Source organism: Schistocerca americana, chromosome 2 (genome assembly GCF_021461395.2).
Source record: "Schistocerca americana isolate TAMUIC-IGC-003095 chromosome 2, iqSchAmer2.1, whole genome shotgun sequence".
Taxonomy (NCBI): Eukaryota; Metazoa; Arthropoda; class Insecta; order Orthoptera; family Acrididae; genus Schistocerca; species Schistocerca americana.
Window position 1 is genome coordinate 228,295,715 of NC_060120.1, and position 23,544 is coordinate 228,319,258.

At 43.1% G+C, this 23,544-nt stretch overlaps 1 pseudogene; it reads right to left on the reverse strand.

Moving 5' to 3' along the window:
• Positions 1-17,746: 17,746 nt before the first annotated feature.
• LOC124596997 lies at positions 17,747-17,864 on the reverse strand (annotated as a pseudogene).
• Positions 17,865-23,544: the final 5,680 nt, after the last annotated feature.

Consider the following 23,544-nt stretch of genomic DNA (forward strand, 5'->3'; position numbering starts at 1 on the left):
TTACTATGCTTCACAATGAAACTGTTAATAAAGTAGACATACTTATTTGATTTTTACTCACACATCCCGCTGTTTTATTTTTAAAAAAAGGCAAAGGAGAGATTTCTGATTATAAGGATTTTATCAGATACACTGAAGAAATATCGAATGTAAAAAAAAGCCTCGATCAAGAATCGAACATGGAACAGCGGTTTGATAAACGATTGCCTCGAGCGCTCGTCTGTCGACCTCGCTCTGTTAGACAGCATGAAAACACAAAAACGACTGTAACTTGAACAGTTTTGACTTCAGACCTCATATTATACGGAAAAGATTTTTGTTTGTAGACGATCATTTGATGTATGGCATTGAAAATACGATTTTCAGTTATCAGCTTTGGCCTCGATTTTATCAAAAACACAGTGATCACTCAAGATCTAAAGCTGTTCACGCCTCTTATGTACCCTATGAGGCAAAAAGCCGAAACAGGTGTCTCTTTATTTTCAATAAAGAGCGTCCTTGCAAAACTTGATTAAAATCGGTGACCCACATGTCACACTCTCCCCTTGCAAATGCGAATAATACAAACGGCCTTTGTTGGCTATCTGTCACAGAGGATTGCAGCTCGCAATGTTGTACACGTGTCGTTGGTGTATAAGAGATTAAAATTTACACTGATAACCGACCGTGTTTTCTGGGTCCTTCACCCATTTGTCAGGCAGTGTATTTAATGTATCAAGCACAAACTGGCGAACGCATCCACTAATTATCGATTACACTACTGCGAACAAATGATCGGAGGCAGTTACTACTGTCAAATACCCAGGAGTGACCAGCTGTAGTGACCGACAGTGCAATGACCACATAAAACAAGCTGTAGGAAAATCAGGCGCCAGGCTGAGGTTCACTAGAAGAAAAGAAAGTGGAATTCATTCGCGATACAAGACGATTACAGAACACTTGGGCCGAATCTTGAGTACTGCTTATCAGTTTGCGACTGATATACGATAGCAAGCGGGGATCAGGGAGTGGCACTATGCATTGTACACTTCATCCAGGAAAGAGAAATTTATTTTTAACAAATTCTCCAAACTGTTACTATGAATTTCTTATAACAAATGCAGTGTGACAAATGTCAGTAAATTTAAGAAGATTGCGCTAAGCCGGTAATATCTGAAACTTAACCACTTTGTAGACTTTCTTTCTCAAATAAATTCGATAAAGCATAGTATGTATTCAGATTTTAGTAAAACAGGCAAAAAAATTTTTAGTTAACACATGATGGCGATGACAAGGAGCTGTAGACCATCGTAGAGAATTTGCTGCCCTCTATGACGAGGGAACTGGAAAGTTGATACAACGCTTTATCGGATGTGTAAGTCAGAGCGGCGACTATCTAGGGAAGTAGCTGGAAGGTGCAGCCAACTGTTGCAAATAAAACATTTTTATTTTCACAGTGATTTCCATTTCGCGACCGATCGGAATACGTCAGTCATTACTATATCTACATCTACATCTACATTCATACTCCGCAAGCCACCTGACGGTGTGTGGCGGAGGGTGCCCTGAGTAACTCTATCGGTTCTCCCTTCTATTCCAGTCTCGTATTGTTCGTGGAAAGAAGGATTGTCGGTATGCTTCTGTGTGGGCTCTAATCTCTCTGATTTTATCCTCATGGTCTCTTCGCGAGATATACGTAGGAGGGAGCAATATACTGCTTGACTCTTCGGTGAAGGTATGTTCTCGAAACTTTAACAAAAGCCCGTATCGAACTACTGAGCGTCTTCCACTGGAGTTTATCTATCATCTCCGCAACGCTCTCGCGATTACCAAACGATCCCGTAACGAAGCGCGCTGCTCTCCGTTGGATCTTCTCTATCACTTCTATCAACCCTATCTGGTACGGATCCCACACTGCTGAGCAGTATTCAAGCAGTGGGCGAACAAGCGTACTGTAACCTATTTCCTTTGTTTTCGGATTGCATTTCCTTAGGATTCTTCCAATGAATCTCTGTCTGGCATCTGCTTTACCGACGATCAACTTTATATGATCATTCCATTTTAAATCTCTCCTAATGCGTACTCTCAGATAATTTATGGAATTAACTGCTTCCAGTTGCTGACCTACTATTTTGTAGCTAAATGATAAGGGGTTTATCTTTCTATGTATTCGCAGCACATTACGCTTGTCTACATTGAGATTGAATTGCATTCCCTGCACCATGCGTCAATTCGCTACAGATCCTCCTGCATTTCAGTACAATGTTCCATTGTTACAACCTCTCGATACACCACAGCATCATCTGCAAATGCCTCAGTGAACTTCCGATGTCATCAACAAGGTCATTTATGTATATTGTGAACAGCAACGGTCCTTCGACACTCCCCTGCGGCACACCTGAAATCACTCTTACTTCAGATGACTTCTCTCCATTGAGAATGACATGCTGCGTTCTGTTATCTAGGAACTCTTCAATCCAATCACACAATTGGTCTGATAGTCCATATGATCTTACTTTGTTCATTAAACGACTGTGGGGAACTGTATCGAACGCCCTGCGGAAGTCAAGAAACACGGCATCTACCTGTGAACCCGTGTCTATGGCCCTCTGAGTCTCGTGGACGAATAGCGCGAGCTGGGTCTCACACCACCATCTTTTTCGAAAGCCATGCTGATTCCTACAGAGTAGATTTCTAGTCTCCAGAAAAGTCATTATACTCGAATATAATACGTGTTCCAAAATTCTACAACTGATCGACGTTAGAGATATAGGTCTATAGTTCTGCATAACTGTTCGACGTCCCTTGTTGAAAACGGGGATGACCGGTGCCCTTTTCCAGTCCTTTGTAAGGCTACGCTCTTCTAGAGACCTACGGTACACCGCTGCAAGAAGCGGGGCAAGTTCCTTCGCGTACTCTGTGTAAAATCGAACTGGAATCCCATCAGTGAACACATCAGTTTCCACCTGTAATCCTAGCAATCAAAACAGCCAATGTGTAACTACAAAATAATGTGAAATATAAACATTGTCTAAATCAGAGAAATAATGCTTGAACCCATTAAGCAGAATGGGAATGACTCAGGCCGTTCTATAAAAGAATATATGAGTAAAATTTAAACACAACACCGACAAGGCTTCAGGTAAAACAGCAAACAGTAAAATTAATCCTTACATAAAAATGGCTTTAAAACAGCCGGTTGGTCGCGAAATAATAGTCACGGGATGTTTCTGGACTATTTTTTTTCTTTTTTTTTCTGCTCATCAAGCGTTTCGGGCTCTGCCCATCTGCAGATTACCTGGTGACATATTTTGTTACAAACTTGCAATATTTTTCTCCTTTATTGGGTTTCGATCACCACAGAGGGGGGTGGGGGTAGGGGGGGGGGGGCTGGCAGCAGCTTTGTACGCCGTTCTTCAGCCTACAGAATATTTAAAAACAGAATAAGGAGAAATAATAAAAACAGGCGATAAAAACGATGTCTTTTTAAAATATAAAATGGCGGAAAGTTGTGGAAGGGTTGGTGATGCTAATTAAGACACACAGTAAGTACACAGCCAATTAAAAAACACGGCGAAAGTCTGGTTTTTGTTCGCAAAAGATAAAAATCACACCTAGCGACAGTATGGTCTCCTTTCACAACACTTAAAAAAGACGCACAAAGTTTAACACGCACTAAACACTGCACTAAAGAGTAGACACGAAGATAACGCACCACAGCCTAAGGCAGACGAGGGGGGGGCGGGGCGGGAGGAGCCGGTCAGATGAGGGGAAAAAGGGAAGGGGGAGGAGAGGAAAAAGCAAAAGGGGGGAGGGAAACCGATGGAAGGAGAAGGCACATAAAAGGGGGGGGGGGGGTAATGGTCTTGAAATTTTTTTTTTTCTTTATTGAATTTAGATTACCCCCTGGAGGGGGGGGGGGCAGGCTGGCAGCAGCGTAATATGCCACTCTGCAGCTCACAGAAGAGTTTAAAAACATAATGAGTAGAGAATAAACAATAAAAACAGGCTATAAAACGGGACTGGTTAAAACTGTAACAGGGCGAAAAGTTGTGGAACTTAAAATATAAAAACAAAGGGTTGATCATGATAATTAAAACACATAGTAATTAGACAGGCACGATTAAATAAAACATGGCGACAGTCAGGGTTCTGTTTGCAAGATTTAAAAAACACACCTAGTGACAGGATGGTGACTGTTCACAACACGTAAAAAAAATGGGACAACACTGACACATCACTTAAACACTGCACTATAAAGTGGACACGAAGGCAGATTGGAGGAAGGGGGGGGGGGGAGGAAGGACCCGAACAGGAGAGGAGGGGAAAAGACGGGGGAGGAGAGGAAAAGCAAATAGGAGGGGAGCCGATGAAGGGAGGGGGTATGGTGGACATGAGAAAGAGTGGGGAAGGCAGTGGAGGGAAAAGCAAAAGGACTCGGGGGAGAGAACGAAGTCAAAGAGGGGGTAGTCAGGGAGAAAATAAACTGGTTGGAAGGGGGGGGGGAGAGTGGGCCCAGCAAAAGAACAGAGGGAGGAGGGGGAGGTGAGAATCAGAGTAGATAGGAGGGATAAATGGAGAGAGAGAGAGAGAGAGAGAGAGAGAGAGAGAGAGGGCATCATCCAGGAGGGGGAGTTGACAGAAGCCACCTTGGGAAAGGAAATGAAGGGTGTAGGGGTGGAGGGTAGGGGGGACACAATGTCGAAGAAGTGGCAGTGAGGAGGGGTTGGAGAGGAGAGGAGCAACCAGAGTATGAGGGATCAAGTCGTCAGGAGGCGTAGATGACGTGAATATGCTCGAGGAAAAGGAGCAGATGTGGGGAAAGGAATTAGGTCATAGAGGATCTGCATTGGGGACGGGAGGTGTGTATGGAAGGCGAGGTGGAATGCATGGCACTCGAGGATCTGGAGGGGGGGGGGGGGGAAGGGGACGGATATTCAAGTGGGACTGGCATAACAGTGGCTGGGACGGATTAAGGATTGGTAGGTGCGGAGGATGGTAGAGGGGTTCAACCCCCATGTCTGGCCAGAAAGGAGTTTAAGGAGACATAGGCGGTTGTGGGCTTTGGATTGGATAGGGCGGAGATGAGAGACCTAGATGAGGTGACCGTCAATGGTGAGTCCAAGGTAGTCCTGCAGAATCACACACGTGTATAAATGCAACGCTTGTACTAAACCACCATATAGCAACAAGACATTTGAGACATAATACATACCCTTTGATACAAAGTGAACATACAACATTAATAAAGCTGTCAAATAACGTCAAAAGCGACATAAGTTTCACAATTTCACACTGCAAAATGAGACTGCTTTTAATCGTCGGTGCTTGTAACAGCCGAGTGATATGGCTGGCGGCCATTCCCGCTTAAGAAAACCAGTTGGCGCTAGGTGGCTTACGCCCTCTGGCCCTGCCGTCATGGCTGATACGTCATTACAAACAGAAATAATACTGCCAGTTTCAAAATATCTTAGGCAAAGACCGACTTAAGCCATATACGGTTTTATTTAGTAGTGTGTGCTTGTTAAAGCTGGCTAGCGTAAGCGCTAAGGTGCTACTGTGTATGATGCACACGTAATTGCAATTTGCAATTTATAGACACATTAAACAACAGACTGTACATTAGCTTTTCTTTCTTTCCCGCTCTTACTTTACACGTACTAGACTATGCGAACATGAGAATAGACAGTTACAAACAATTTACAGATGCTTGCTATGAAACTATTTTTAAAATATACAATAGATGGAGAGATAGAGCCTACATCGATGTGTAAAGCAATGCCTAACCAAGTGCAACATGGAGGAACAGCTATTTTTTTATTTTTTTATTGTTTCATACATATCCTCTATTTGAATCAAGAACTCTTTTGCGATAAGTACAGGATTTCGTACTAAAACACATTTTTAAAGAACGAAGGGTAAAACCAGAAGCCGATGTTAAAAGTTGCTAGATAAACCAACCAATATGTAGGAGAATTCCAATCTACCCGTATGAGGTATGGAAAAAAATCTTAGTTCTCCGGGATACTGAATAATTAACTTCGTTAATGCCGACCTTTGGCAACATGGACAACGCGAACCTTCTTGGTCTGTTCTAGTGTGGCTTGGATTTCAGAATGTGTTTTCTAAAACTATTGTGATAGAAGGAACACTCTATATAGTGCTTTCAAGCACCAATTGAAAGGTTCTCATTGTTCAGTCATTACTTTTTTGCTTGTTTTCTCACATTTAATTCGAAATGTTCTATTACTTTCTAACTTTAACTGAAAGTTTCTTATTTTTCACTTATTAAACATATTGCTTGTTTTCTGAGTCATTGATATTGTTAAAGCATAATCAAATACCTATTGCAAGTTCTTCATTTTTCAGGTATTAAATTATTTTCCTGCTCTTTTTACATTTTAAGTGCCCTTGACAAAGTTCATGTGTTTAAAAGGAGAAAAAGAAAATATAATTTATTGTTAAATACAGTCTTCCTAGGTGACGACCTATGTTTTTTGTGGCCTGGTGCCTTACCACTCACAGCTCCTCGTTTGATACAGTACTTCGGATTCATCTGTGGCGTAATAACATCTGTAATTTATGTTTTCAGTCAAAATGATAGTGACTACATGCAAGTAAAGCAGTTACAAAAAAAATGGTTCAAATGGCTGTGAGCACTATGGGACTTAAGATCTGTGGTCATCAGTCCCCTGGAACGTAGAACTACTTAAACCTAACTAACCTAAGGATATCACACATATCCATGCCCGAGGCAGGATTCGAACCTGCGACCGTAGCGGGCACGCGGTTCCAGACTGAAGCGCCTAGAACCGCACGGCCACACCGGCCAGCAAAAGCAGTTACAGAAACGTAATTACAAGTATAGGGTAATTTGCCGCAAAGGATATTTTTGCGAGACAGAAACATACACCTATCATTAGACATATAGCTGAGTACCAAACAAGTAAGACTCTATGACACATGTACGTGTTCAGGCCCGCTTTTCTATTTGGAACAGCAGGCTACAGGAAGCCTTGTAAAAGAGAGAGCGTCACAGAAATACATCACGCGCGCAGTGACAGGCGGTAGCAGACTATGGAAAAATTCCCCTCCTCGTAATGAAAGTGCTCCGAGGACGAGGCCGAGAGCCAAAAGTTTAGCATCTTTGCTAAACGAAGTGGAAAAGCATGTCAGCGGCCGCAGGGATGAAAAATTTCCTCGCTGCTTGCAGCAAATACAATCAGCGGGCTTGCTAATAAATTTTTAAAGTTAATGACAGTCAGGGCAGTAAACAATAAATTAGACAGTTGCAATATTCTCACACGTTGGGTGTGTATCAATAAGTTACACAAAAGTAATATTTAACTGTGAAAAAGGTAAATGATTTACAAAAATATTTGATGCAGCACTGACTACTGTATATTTTCAAGTTTTATTTACAAATGTTGAATGTGGTTACCTTTTGTTAAACGACAAATGTCACTTCTGTAATCAGTTTCCTGCAAAATTCTATGAAGTACGTCTTGATGCATGGTGGCAACTACTTGTGTTAAACGTGGAGGCCACGATATTGTTCCACCACGTCCAACCCAAGTTGATACGCAACAGCTTCACGACGATAAAGTGGTCGTGCGCCATTGTGCTGGAAAATAAATTCTCTGCCCCTATCGTTTTGTAACCAGGCTTAAAGAAATATCAAGCACGTACAAGTATGATACGCCAGTTGCTGATGACTCGGAAAAAAAGAAAGGACCGTAAATCTTGTTACAGCTAACAGCGCAAAAAATTTTCCTCAGGTGAATCCCGTCTGTGTTCAGTTCCGTGACGTGGTTTGTGCTCACCCCATACTCGAACATTGCGCCGATTCACTGTACCACAGGTGTGGAAGGTGGCTTCTTCACTAGAACACAATTTTCTTAAAGAAAATAGCCTTCACTTTGCATTTTCTTAAACATTTCTACGCAGAATTAAGCTCTTGTTTTCTTGAAACTTTCTCGTAAAGCTTGCGACAGTTCCCGTTTGTAGGATTTCAGTGATGCACGTTTCCGTAATGCCTTCCACACTGGTAACACTAGGCATATTCAGTTATGAGCTGTCACGTCTCATTGATTTACCCCGACTAAGAATGTAAGACTGCCGAACTTGTTCCGTTGCTGCATCAGAAACTGCTGGGCGATCTTGTCCTGGCGTCTTAAGTGGTACATAACCAGTGTCGGCGAAATGATTTTACCAATTAATAACAATAACGATTTTTGAGGTGGCGGCTTGTGATATCTAGTCCTGAAATGTCTCTGAGCTGTAGCAGCCGATTTGGATTCGTGACACCATAAACAACATTGCGCACGCTCTGCACTGTGATGCGACCCCATGACGACTGTTGGAATAACTCAACACGCACGACACTTAGCGTGAAAGTCGGGAACTAACGGTGTTAGGCGGGAATAAAACTTGAAGATATACTACATTCAATTGTCAGCGGACTTAACCTCAGTGGTAACACTGGTTCCCATCGGAGCACCGAAGTTAAGCGCTGTCGGGCTTGGCTAGCACTTGGATGGGTGACCATTTGGGTCTGCCGAACGCTGTTGGGAAGGGGGAGGCGCCTTGTGATGGCAAGTGAGGAGAAACTACTTAAGGTAGAAGTAGCGTCTCCGGTCGCGAAAACTGACAACGGTCGGGAAAGCCGCGTGCTGACCATACACCTCCTCATCTGCATCAACCGACGCCTATCGGCCGAAGATGACACGGCGGTCGGTTGGTACCGTTAGATTTGCGCGGCCTGTTTTGACGGAGTTTTAGTTTCTCTAATTAACATATAAACACAAAGTATTTCAATCTTTCATAGCCTAATGTAATGTACGGGGTTGCAACAAAAATGCGCAAACACAACACATTACTGTGCCTAATACGGTGTAGGAAAGCTTTCAAAAGAGCTTCCAATCACCTCGAAATGTGTAAAGACAGCTCCTATATTGTTTTCAAATGAATCTTTGGTTCAAATGGCTCTGAGCACCATGCGACTTAACTTCTGTGGTCATCAGTCGCCTAGAACTTAGAACTAATTAAACCTAACTAACCTAAGAACATCACACACATCCATGCCCGAGGCAGGATTCGAATCTGCGACCGTAGCGGTCGCTCGGTTGCAGACTGCAGCGCCTAGAACCGCACGGCCACTCCGGCCGGCCAAATGAATCTTTAACCAATCTTTGTACAAAATAGTGGCAACTGTAGGTAAAGATATTAATGAGCGTATGACATTGGTGACCAGGAGACCCCTCGCGGGGCGGTTCGGCCGCCGCTCCACAAGTTCTTTAACGCCACTACGGCCACTTGCGAGTGAATGATGATGAAAGAAACACAACACCCAGTCATCTCGAGGCAGAGAAAATCCCCGACCCCGCCGTGAATCGACCCGGGACCCCCTGCGTGGGAAGCGAGAACGCTACCGCAAGACCACGAGCCGCGGACTAGGTAAAGATGATGTAGGATGATAGCGATCACGCACGCCTACCTCCAAAGTAGAGCACAACGGCTGAACAATATTACGAACTTGTAACTCTGATGGCCACAGGAGATCTACCTGTACATCTACATGGATACTCTGCAAATCACATTTAAGTGCCTGGCGGAGGGTTGATCGAACCACCTTCCAATGTCGCATAGAGCGCGGAAAAAACGAACCGCTATATCTTTCCGTGCGAGCTCTGATTTTCTTTATTTTATTATGGTGATCGTTTCTCTTTATGTAGGTTGGCGTCAACAAAATATTTTCGAATGTGGAGAAGAAATCTGGTGATTGAAATTTCGTGGTAATATTCCGCCGCAACGAAAAACGCACTTGTTTTAGTGATGTCTGCCTCAAATCCTATATAATTTCAGTGACACTCTCCCCTAATCGCGATAATACAAAGCGTCCTGCCCTTCTTTGAACATTTTAGATATACTCCGTCGATCTTGTCTGGTAAAGATCCCGCACCACGCAGCAGTATTCTAAAACAGGTCGGACAAGGATAGTGTTGTTAGTCTCTTTAGTAGATCTGTTACATTTTCTAAGTGTCCAGCCAATAAAACGCAGTCCTAGATTAGCCCTCCCCATAACGTTTATGTGTTCCTTTAAATTTAAGTTGGACGTAATTCTAATTCCTAGGTATTTAGTTGAATTTACCGCCTTTAGATTTGTCTGATTTATCGTGTAACCGATGTTTAACGGATTCGTTTTAGCACTCATGTGGATGTCCTCACACGTTTTGTTATTTAGGGTCAATTTCCAACTTTCGTACCATACAGATATCTTTTATAAATTGTTTTGCAATATGTTTTGACCTTCTGATAACTTAACTAGAAGATAAACGACAGCATCATCAGCAAACAACCAAAGACGGCTGCTCAGATTGTCTCCCACGTGTTAACTACTCAGCACACACGCTTATGCTTGACAGACTAGCACGGCAAAAGATTGCTGTCGCATTCAAATAGAATCAACGTCTCTTTCATGTTAGTTAAATATTTATGCATTTTTTACCATCAAACCATTTTTAATTCGGGAAAATTTCATGTAACTCTCTCCGATGCAGAAAATAAGCCTGTTCATACCACGATTCTAGTTCGGTGGCACCTTTCAACTACTTTCTTGGCATTTCTGAAAATGCTGATATCAGCGACGTAGTTGACTGAATAAAGGTACATAAAACACAGAAAATCTAGGCCTGCTGTTATTTTCTATGTACGTAAATGATATGGCGGACAGAGTATTCAGCAGTGTGCGGCTGTATGCTGACGATGCTGTGGGTATGGGAAGATGTCGTCGTGGGTGACTGTAGGAGGATGCAGGATTACTTAGACCAGTTTTCTTTTAGTTGATGTAATGAATGACACTTTGCTCAAAATGTAGAAAAATGTAAGTTAAGGCAGATGAGTAGGAAAAAGAAACTCATAATGTTCGAGTACAGCGTTGCTATTTCGAGCAGCACTATTGAGAAAATTTAGAGAATCGGGATTTGAGGTTGACTGCAGATTGATTCTACTGTCGCCAACGCGCATTTCGTGTAAAGCCCGTGAAGATAAGATTAGAGAGATTGAGGCTCGTACAGAAGCACACAGATAGTCGTTTTTCCCTCTCTCTGCTTGCGAGTGGAACAGAAAAGAAAATAACTAATAGTAGTACCCTCCGCTACGCACCATACGTTGACGTGTGAAGTATGAATGTAAATGAAGAAAACATCAAACGCTAGAAAAAAATGTGATTAAAGTAATTTGTTACGAAACATGATAAACAACTCTGACGCATTTATAAAAGTATATATCAGAAAAATCAGCTTCATCATCTCGTTCTTCTTCTTTATCAAGTATCTTACTTCTTCTTGCTGGCTTGGCATTCTTGATATTACAGTCAACCTTGCTTAGTCACACTTCGTATAATGATAGTAAAACCAGTAACAATGCCAAGCCTTTCCAGGACCTTTGCGATATGACCATCAATAAATAACGGCATCACTGATCCCTCATTCCAAAGTTTTTATCCCGACAAATACATATCTACACACCCGAGTCCATATGAAGCTGTAGCACAACTCGTTTTCTTTTTCGCTCTATTTTCACGACGTCTGACAAGGAAGAAGAAGAGGATTTCCATCAGTGGGAGATCGGTGAAAATATGTTGCGAATACAACTTGTCTCACTTCCAGGAAATCATTTACATTATATCCTACAGCCGTGCCGCAGTACTGCAAAAGTTCAGTTATAATAGTATGTGGTAATCGACCTCTATCATATTTTACTGGCAAGACTCAAAACACTGAGTAACATACCAAAAACTGAATTGTAAACACAGCTGGTTCCTACGATATTGGTACTGACCGAAAGATCAAAGTATCTACCACAGATGAGTGAAACATACAGCCTACTAAACTGAGGCCTATACAGTTACAATCAATATAAAGATTCCGACAATTGAAAGTGTTGGTCCAATGCTTGATACTACATTTCATGACGTATATGCATCTGGGGGTCTGACCTCCGTTCGCCCGACGCAGTCCGGAAACTCGACGTGGTATGGACTCAACAAGTCGTTAAAAGACCCCTGCAGAAATATTGTGCTGTGCTGCCTCTATAACTGACCATAATTGCGAAAGTGTTGCTAGTGCAGTATTCAGTACCCGAACTGTCCTCTCGATAATGGCCCATAAATCTTCGATGGAATTCATATCGAGCGGTCTTGGTGGCCAAATCATTCGCTCTAACTGTCAAGAACGTTCTTCAAACCAATCGCGAACAACTGTGGCCCAATGTCATGACTCAATGTAGATCTCCGTTTTCGGAAATGCGAAGATTTGAATATGAGCACATCACAAGTCCGGTAGCTCCCCTGAGTGCAAACGGTAAAAATATTTCTAAGTAAAATTTATTAATTAATTCTTGCGCCATTTAAAGCAGAAAATACCAAATTATTCTGCAGGTATAAGAACTGAAATGTGAGTCGTTACCGTTTTAGGTTAGGCGTTCCGATTCGCCTTGAGAAACTAGACTTCAAGTCGCCAAAACTCCGGTTAAAATTCCCGTCCTGCCGTCCAGATGTAGGATTTCCGTAGTTTCCCTAATCCGCTCAATAAAAATGCTGGGATGCTTCCTTTGAATCAAGAGAGAAAAAGCTAAATTTAGTTTCCCTCTCTTAGTTTATCCTTCGTTCCTAAAGGCCTTGGCGTCGACAGGCCATTAAATCTTGCTGATCCTTTCGTCTTTAATTTTATACCTATGCACTGATACTCCGTGATTCTGAAAAAAGCGAGTTTGGCAACTTGGCATACACTGAATTAAGAGCAGTTACACACCTCGCTGTTAGAGACCCTCAGATTTAACTGCAGTGAAATTCCTCTGTCTTCTGCAACAGGTTCCAGCACTGCTAGCGTCGTGTTGCCAGACAGAGAGACCTTGGCGGGAACTTTCAAGTGGCTCCTCTTCACACCTCGGTGAGAAGCGCTAACAAACGAGCGTGCGAAGCTCCGCTACTGTAGCCGCCGAGAAGCTGCGAGAATGTTCACACACCACCGGGGGTCCTCTCATGTTCTGTCTGTCTGTTGTTCTTCTTCCCCACGCGTAAACACTGGCGGGGCAGGCAAAGTGAACTAACAGAGGCAGCGGGATAGATTCGCACTTTCTCCTTTGCTACTACTACTACTACTACTACTACTACCGGAAATCTTTCGTTTGTTATCTCGCGTTTGTTGTCTCGAAAAGAAACCGGTAAAACAGGCTGGCGCACTTCAAAGCTCTTTTGGTTTACGAGAGCTCTCGAGGTGCGACAATAAAGGAATGAGACAGATGTAAAAAAAATGTTGCTTACCGTTTTAGTCAAGTTTAGTGTTGTCTCCTTCAAAGTAGTTCCCTTCTAATTGCACACACTTTTTCCAGCGCTTCTGCCATAGATGGTAACATTTCTGGAACTCGTCTTCTGTAATATCCTCCAAGATACTCGTCACAGCTTTTTGGACATCTTGTGTTGTTTGAAAATGGTGTCCGTTGACCGTCGTTTTGAGTCTCGGAAATGGAAAAAAGTCGCACGGAGCGATATCTGATGAATAAGGTGCCTGTGGTAGTACTGAAATTTATTTTGAGGTTAAAATTGCTGTACTGACAGAGCAGTATGGGATGGCGCATTATCTTGATTTGGAATCCAGTTATCAGCAATGTTGGCACGGACACGAAGAACCCTTTTACGAAGTCTTTCTAAAATTTCTTTGTAGTAATATTGGTTAACTGTTTGTCCAAGAGGCACCCACTCTTTATGAACAATTCCCTTGGAATCAAATAAACGCACAAGCATGACTTTGACATGCGAGCTTTTTTTGGTCTGGGTGAACCCTTTGAGCACCATTGCGAACTTTGGCTTTTTGTCTCTGGATCGTACCGGAAAAAAAACTTTCGTCGCCAGGGATAACACGGCTCACCAATTCTGGATTGATTTCCGTTTGCTCTAATAGATCGGCTGCCACGTTTATCCGTGTTGCTCCTGTTGTGGTGTGAGATTTTTGGGAACCATTTTTGCACAAATCTTTCTCATACCAAGATCTTCAGTTATTATTAGACGAACCGTTTCTCGATTGATGTTCAGTTCTTCTGCAATCATTTTCACGGATAATCTACTATCAGATCCTACGAGTTCACGCACCCTGGCCAAGTTGACATCCGTCCGTGAGGTTTATTCTAGTCCACTGCGGTCTTCACCTTCAACATTCGTTCTGCCTTCACTAAACATTCTATGCCAACGAAAAACTTCGCGCCATTACCAAATTTACGACTCCTTGCTGCCTAAGGATACACCGACCCGTTAGTTTAGCCAATCTGTGTCGTAAATTTCTTTTATCCCAATTCGGTTCAGTACCTGTTCATTAATTATCCGATCTAATCATCTACTCTTCAGCACCCTTCCATAGCAACACATATAAAAAGCTTGTATTCGCTTCTAGACTGGCTGTTTACCGTCTACATTCCACTTCCATAGAAGCTACACGCCAAGCAGACACAGTCAAAAATATTTTCTAGATATTAATAAATTACTGTTGTCAGTCTGCACTTCATATTCTTTCTATTTCAGCAATCGTCGGTTATTTTGCGGTCAAAATTGCAAAACTCATCAGCTACTCTTACTGCCTAATTATCGCCTGATTTAATTCGACTACATAAAGGGTGATTCAGTTGTCCCTGCTGCTTACAAAGTACCACGGTGACAGAGATGCCGAGACGAACAATTTAATACTGAGTGGTTATAAATAAAATGCAGCTGCTGGAGGCGGTCCAGTGTGGGCTGTAATTATCGTGCCTCGGGCATGGATGTGTGTGATGTCCTTAGGTTAGTTAGGTTTAAGTAGTTTTAAGTTCTAGGGGACTGATGACCATAGATGTTAAGTCCCATAGTGCTCAGAGCCATTTGAACCATTTTTTGTAATTATCGTATGGTTAAACTAACGGATGGGTATATGCTTAGGCAGCAAGGAGTCGTAAATTTGGTATCCTGTGCTGAAACTTGGTAGATATACTAATGCGTTGACGCGAAACCGTTTTACCCTGGAAAAAAGTTCGTTCCAATTCTGTCTCAGCAGGTGAGAACCTGGTACAGCACAGCATCTCGTCGCCGTCTCTAGTGCTGATACTGAACAAATTGTGTACGCAGCAGATAAACTAAATATTATGTTTTTCTCACTTGTTTGACCTACTGTGCTCATGCCTGTTCCTAAGTCATGACATATTTTTCTATACGACTTTCTTGCATTTACAGCGCCAAATTTGCACCTGGCGGACACAACTGGAACTAATATTTTTCCAGTTTAAATCGGTTCTGCATTAACAGATTAGAATATCTACCAACTTTCACTGCCATACGATAGTAATTACAGCACACAATGAACTCCTATGCGCTGAACTTCTATGCATAGTTGGATTTTAATTATAACCGCCATGTATATACCAATTATGGTGTAACAAGTAATGAAACAACCTTAAATTGGCATAAAAAAGCCATCTACATACAGTGAATGGATGCCACACGAGATTTAGGCTAAAACCGTCCTATAAAATGTAAAACTGATAAATGCGTTAGTTTTGCCTCCTAGATTGTGAGTTTTCACAATTAAATCATTTTGTTTCTCTGGCCCTATTGCTATGAATCATCGTGTCTCTAAGTGTTAAGTTTAGATCGAACTGGAAACGTAATTAGCTTTCGCATAACTTCTTCAGAAGTCTTACACTTTCATTACCCTCACAGGAAAGGTTAACTTATTAATGTTAACGAGAACCATTGGCAAAAAAAGATCGAGAGGATATTGAAAATCTCACGATCGCGCGAGATGGCGCAGTGGGTAGCACACTGGACGTGCTTTCGGGACGACGAGGGTTCAAAGCCAACTCTGGCCACTCTGATTTAGGTTTTCCGTGATTTCTCTAAACCGTTTGCCGGCCGGGGTGGCCGAGCGGTTCTAGGTGCTACAGTCTGCAACCGCGAGACCGCTACGATCGCAGGTTCGAATCCTGCCTCGCGCATGGATGTGTGTGATGTCCTTAGGTTAGCTAGGTTTAAGTAGTTCTAAGTTCTAGGGGACTGATGACCTCAGTCGTTAAGTCCCATAGTGCTCAGAGCCACCTGAACCATTTTTTGAACCCTAAATCGTTTCAGGTAAATGCGGGGCTGACTCCTTTGAAAGGGCACGACCGACTTCCTTCCCCATCCTTCCGTAATCGGATGGGACGGATAAAAAAAATAAAGAAAGAAAGAAAGAAAGAAATCTGACGTGGTGTTCTTGCGCTGCAGTTTAAATGGGTTTTATAGGCCCACTCGACGTTGATGAACCAGAAGTGTCCTATATCAAACTGTTCGTCTCGACTTCCCCTACACCAAAGTGGTTAATTGTAAACAGTTGTAGCTTGTAACACACTGTATACAGGGTGACTCAGCTGCCCCTACCGATGGATTTTATGCAACCCACAACGCCTTCAAATCGCACGCACAAGATATTTAAATTCTCTCACTCGCTACGTGCAAACTGTTAGTCCTACAGAATAAAGCAACAAGATCTTTTCGTAGTAAACTTAATGAAGTTAGATTTTGTATTGGGATACGTTTTCTCAAGAGGTCACGCTTTTTATACGGCCGACCGACTCTTGTTTTTCGAAGTTGCCTTTTATATCGTCAAAAACAGAGAACACTCTTTAAAAGACAGTACCGAAACTAATCCGCACATCGTGCTGTCGCTTTGACTGACGTCACAACGTAATACAAGAAACAATAAATTTTCAACGCCGCCTCTGTGCAGTGAAAGCCGTGAAATCCTGCACTCGCCGCCGTGCGCCGCTCCAGATTGCGGGAGCGGCGCCATTAACGTAATTGCCTTCGGGGATTGGGAAGTTGGCCCTCCTACCTCGTGCGGCCGGCAGCTGAGGTATCGGCAGGGACGGCGCAGCGGCGGGCCGGTGTGTGAATGGCGGCGGGTGCATCGTGCAGCGAGCGGCGCCGGAGGCGGATGCACGGGTCGGGTTTCACGCGAGCCCGCCGCAAGCCTTCCGCCGGCTCGCGTTACAAACGCGACCTGGCCGCGCTGTACCGTGCCGGGCCAGCGGCTGCCGCCAGGGAAGTTACAGCACATACACACACACACACACACACACACACTCACACACACGAAACAGCTTCTACCGCACTCCACCCAAGGTCTCTGAGCGCTTCTACGTATTTTACTTAATTGCTAGCTGTTACCCGCGGTTGCGCTCGCCTGTCAGTAGTTTTTCGTATGATGAGTTGTGGTGAGAAAGTAAGCTTCTGTATTAATAACAGCCGGCCGGGGTGGCCGTGCGGTTCTAGGCGCTACAGTCTGCAACCGCGCGACCGCTACGGTCGCAGGTTCGAATCCTGCCACGGGCATGGATGTGTGTGATGTCCTTAGGTTAGTTAGGTTTAAGTAGTTCTAAGTTCTAGGGGACTGATGACCTCAGAAGTTAAGTCCCATAGTGCTCAGAGCCATTTGAACCATTAATAACAGAAGGAGGGTCATCTGTGCTGCAGATAAAACAAGAATAACTAAAACTAAACTTCGCCCGAATAGGCCTTGAAGGCCCAAACGGTACCGATCAGCCGCCGTGTCATCCTCAGCCAACAGGCGTCACTGGATGCGGATATGGAGGGGCATGTGGTCAGCACACCGCTCTCCATGCCGTATGTCACTTTACGAGACCGGAGCCGCTACTTTTCAGTCAAGTAGCTCCTCAGTTTGCCTCATAAGGACTGAGTGCAACGCGCTTACAACAGCGCTCGGCAGACCGGGTGGCCACCCATCCAATTGCTAGCCCAGTCCGACAGCGCTTAACTTCGGTGATCTGACGGGAACCGGTGTTACCACTGCGGGAAGGCAGCAAAATAAGAATAAAATAATCAGACTGCACTTTAACATAATACATCTGCCCAAATATACAAGTAAGAACATGCAGAAGACATCGTTTTCATCAACATACGGCCGGCCACTGTGGCCGAGCGCTTCTAGGCTTCAGTTTTGAACCGCGCGACTGCTACGGTCGCAGGTTCGAATCCTACCTCGGGCATGGATGTGTGTGATGTCCGTAGGTTAGTTAGGCTTAAGTAGTTCTACGTTCTAGGGACTGATGATCTCAGATGTTAAGTCCCATAATGCTCAGAGCCATTTGAACCATTTGAACCATCAACATACCTAGTATTAAAGCCCTTTGGACTCATAAACACAAGCTGTAAAACTGCAGTATCTGCACATACAAAGGAAGAGTACTTGTCAAACCGAAGGTACAAATACAACTGGCTAGCAGATTGCGGGGACCTAAGAAGCTATGCTTATTGCCTACATCGGATGCAACAGCGTCCTCTTTGATGATAATTATTACAAAATCTCTTATTAAAAAAATAGAAGACATAACGAATTGTAGTATCGAATTCGTGCACAAATTAAGAATAAAAATCTGTACGATTACATCTAAAATCAGAAAACGGACAGTGCTCTCGTCTTCTGGCGTGTTTCAGGAGTCATATCCCAAAGCGGGTGGTGTAGCATAAAAGATACTAGAATATAGTATTGCAATCATTGTATTGACATATCACTGAAATAATTCCAGCGAAACCAAAGGAATTGGGTTTCCCTATCATGCCCTTGGACTTTAACTTTTGTACTCGTACATTTCCAAATGCCTTTTTAACAGACGATGTTTAAAATACAATGTGAAAATTGTTTGGTTCGATATTTTTAATTATTATTCATCTGGTCAAAGACGTAGGAAATGTGTAATGCTTCATTTCTGACAATATTAACATTCTGATCGAGAACCAAAAAAAAAAAAAAAAAAAAAAAAAAAGTTGCCTTCTGCATTTTGCGTATGAGGCCAGCTGTGACCTGTCACTGTTCCCATCTTTGTCTCGGTCTGCCAGGATCCCTTATCCTGTTTAAAGTTCTTTATCTGACGTGACAGTCTCTCTGAATCCAATGTTTTTAGATGGGCATTCCATTTCCTTTTCTTCATCCGGTATTTCTTTCACATTCCAGATTTTCAACACCTTCTGTTGTATCTGACTGCGGTTATAAAAATAATTTTAACATCTTCTGACAATTAATACAACAACTCTCCTGCAACTGTGTGAATATTCTACCTCCAGCAAGATGCCAAAATAATTCAAAAGAAATACTGCGATCCATTCAGAGTGAAAACTACTGACACAACTACTGCCTTTTTTCATACAGAAATTGAGTGATCAAGAGGAGTTTGTTCAACAAGCCTTAAGTGATGTGAAAAAATGACAGAACCCAGGCAAAACTTTTAATTTACTACGTTCTGAAAATTGACTATTTAAACACTGACAGACTTTATTCGGACCTTTCCTTTTCTTCGACAGTTAGGTTAGCAACGATTTTAATTATTCAACAATGCCTATAATCAATAATCACCTATCTGGTCACAACAAAGATGCGAATATTAATCTCAGTGTATGCATACTGAAATGTGACGAAATCCCTCCAGTGCATAAGCAAGCAACAACTACGAGCAGCAAAAAGGCAAATTACCAAAAATCCACAATTAATACCAAACTCTCCACCGGCGCTACTGGGACAGTTACGGCAGGCTGAGACCTCATTTGCCTCATGACTTCTCTCCACCGCAGGCTGCATACAACTCTCAACAACTGTTCGCTCTCTACTACTCACAATAATAATATCTCAAACTCAGAGTTTGTATATGCACACGACAGCAGAATCAGTGGATAACGTTCCAAAAAAATAATAAAGTCCGACTTTAAAATTTAGATATAAAAATACAGAACACATTGCAAAAACATTTAAACAACCAAATCACATTTCCGTCATTGTTCATAGTCTGGTAGAGTGACTGTACTCACACCATCTGACTTTAATTTTGACACTCATACATGCATACACATGCCAAGTTAGTGTGCGTGTAGTAACATCAACTGCATAGCTCTTGATGTGCTCCCAGAGGTCGGGTTAAAGGAAAACACAGAAGCAACTATATTCCTCCCCGAAAAGTTGAAGTACGCGGGACTTTGATATATTTGTAAGGAAAACATCTAAACTGCACACAGATTCACCGCGAAATTCGGACGGTATACGGGCCAAATGCAATACCGCCTTCAGTCGTAGTAAAATGGTGCCAACGATCTGAACAAGGCCGCACAGACTTTGGTAAAGCTGATGTGGAAGGGAGGCGGGCGACATCGATCACAAACGGCAATGAACACGAAAACTGGTTAGCAGTAATCGCACAGTGATGACGACGTTGGGCAATGGCTCTCGAAGCGTTCTGACTGTTGTATACAAAGATTTTATGACTCTTCTTCTTCTTCTGCATTTTGCGTATGAGGCCAGCTGTGACCTGTAACTGTTCGCATGTTTGTCTCGTTCTGCCAGGATCCCTTATCCTGCTTGGTTAAAAGTTCTTTATCTGACGTGGCAGTCTCTATGAATCCAATCTTTGTAGATGTGCATTCCATTTCCCTTTTTTCATCCGGTTTTTCTTTCACATTTCAGATTTTCAACTTCTTCCCGACATATTCTTTTCGTATTTATCTATCCTCCTACATCATTTCACTGCTCTAAGAAATCTCATTTCTACTCCATGTATTTGTTTTTCTTCTACTTTATTCGTTACCCACGATTCACTTCTATATAATAGGTTTGGCAATGTGACTGTTTTATAAAATTTTAGTCGTATTTCTTTCCTTGTTTTACCCTTTTAAGTTCTGTTATTCGTTCCACAGATGCTGCAAATCTACTCAACTTAATCTCCACTTCATCGTCATATTCATACGACATTTTACATTCAAGATAGTTACAATACTTTGGTGACGTCTTCATATTCATAAGACATTTGTCCGAGATAGTTAAAATATTTTGGTGACTATTTTGAAAAATAGCGTCCTCAATCAAGTAGCATGGAGAGCTGCATCAAACCAGTCTCTGGACTGAAGACCACAAAAGCAACGTCTAATATAAAATTGACCCCGGATTCTGTGTTTAATCAAGTTACGGCTATAGTCTCGTCAATGTAATATCACATACTGGGTCATGAAAATTATTTACACTTCTAAACCGTTGAAAAACAACACACACCCACGTCACATTTAGCCGTCTCTTTCACAGTTGCTTTTGTTTCTAATGTACCTCTTTCCTTACACTCAGATTAGATTAGATTAGATTAGATTAGATAAGATTAATACTAGTTCATGAATAGGATATTTCGTAATGATGTGGAACGAGTCAAATTTTCTGGAACGAGTCAAATTTTCAAACGCTTAGATCTCTTTACCTATTTCAAACTCTTTCATACCTATGAAACATAAAGAAATCTAAGCATGAGCGTAAAGAAAGAGGTACATTAGAAACAAAACACCTGTGAAAGAGATAAAGAAATCTAAGCATGAACGTAAGGAAAGACGTACATTAGAAACAAAGGCCACTGTGAAACAGACGGTTAAATGTGACGTGTGTGTGTGTGTGTGTGTGTGTGTGTGTGTGTGTGTGTGTGTGTTCATTCTCACGGCGTTTAAAACATCAAAGGTCGAAAGAGCAGGCAAGGTACTGTAAAAAAGCAAATGCAGTTTCGGGGTGCTGTAGCTGAAGGAAAGTAATTAAGCTCCAACGTACAGTGGCAGAACTGGAAAAAGAGAATCCGTGGAGCCATTCTGCGGCAGTGTATCAACTGCAGCTCCCGAAGCTTGACGTCAACAACCAGCTGGAAGCGCATCGCACTAACGTAATTTTATTTTTCGTGGTTTCTGGGAGCTGGTTTAGGCAGTGAGGTAACGAATTATTGTTAGTAAATCAAGATTAAGGGATGATGAATCGCTGCGAGAGCGGCGTTAAACTCTGCCCATTGCAGCCACGAAGCGATAACGAAAAACGGGATGCAGCCAGTGTTTTTGCGTACCCACACCTGCGAACAATTTTTGCTCCTATCCAGAATAAATGTTGCGGCAGACACTATGCTTTAATGAAATTTTATTATAATTACCCTGCAAAATTGGATCCCTACTTAACTACACTTCCAGAAAAAAAAATAGTTCACCTTGAAATACGCCATCAATTTTGATCCGATGTCAGCATATTCTACCTGGGGGATAGTAGGCGTGCTGATAACGGGTTCAGCGCCGTCCGCCAACAGGCGGCGTAGTGATATAGCTACCATAGTGGCATCTCTGTTTACCATCTAATAGGAAATGCTCATTGCTAGAAGACTCAGTGTGGTACAAACGTGTGAAGCAACTAGGCAACCACGCCACGGAGAAGCACTCTTGCTTCTTGCAGTTACTGGGGGTGTTTGAAAGGCGTCAAATTGTGGTCTTCCCACTGGCGGGATGGTCCTTTCGGAGAACTGCCACACAAGTTGGACGTGCTGCATCAGTTGTGCGATGTTCCTGGCATCAGTGATCACTTGAACATTCTCACACCCGTAGACGAGGTTCTGGATGTCCACGCAGCACAGGCTCCCGCCAGGATCGACTATTGGGTAAGAACAGCAGTGGCAGATCGTACAGCTAAAACAGCACGGGATGGAGTGTGTTCCCTGCCGCCGTTGGATAAGCAGCTGCAGCAGCAAGTCGTATATTCCTAGCTCACTCATTTGTTACATAGTTTAATTCTTAATTTCTTTGCGTGTTTTTGGTACTTGCATTGTTGAATTCATAAATTTCGGGCGTATTATAGTATTTGAGAGTTGTAGCATCGCGTTTTAGTACCTGAATAATGTAAAATCGCGTAGTCTCCTTCCGCCGCAGAGCAGTGTGTCAGCAGTGCGCAAGTAGCAGCATTACTGCATTTACTAGGCAATCTTGTATTTTAATAACCGTTTAAATTTTGTGTCGATTTGTTTGCGCTCTCTGTAGATTAGTTGAGACTTTCTTTGCACAACAGTTTTTAGCATGGATATGGACTGCAACTGCTGTGTTCGGATGCAGGCTGAGTTGGCATCCCTTCGCTCCCAGCTTCAGGCAGTGTTGGCTTCGGTCACACAGCTTGAGGCTGTTGCCAATGGGCATCACTGTGGGGGTCCGGATGGGGGTTTATCGGGGACGGCCAGCTCGTCCCACGCATCCCCCGATTGGACTACGACTGTGGTTGCCCGGGATACTGCCCGCATTGAGGTTGATCCCTCACCTGTGGTAGAGTGGGAGGTCGTCTCAAGGTGTGGCAGGGGGCGAAAGACATTCTGGAGGGCTGAACGGAAGGCATCTCCAGTTTGTCTGACGAACCGGTTTCAGGCTCTGTCTCAGGCTGATACTGATCTTCGGCCTGACATGGCTGCTTGTCCTGTTCCAGAGGTTGCCCCTCAGTCTGCAAGATCCGGGCGGTCGCAGAGGGTGGGCTTACTGGTAGTTGGGAGCTCCAACGTCAGGCGCGTAATGGGGCCCCTTAGGGATATGGCAGCAAGAGAGGGGAAGAAAACCAATGTGCACTCCGTGTGCATACCGGGGGGAGTCATTCCAGATGTGGAAAGGGTCCTTCCGGATGTCATGAAGGGTAAAGGGTGCATACATCTGCAGGTGGTCGCTCATGTCGGCACCAATGA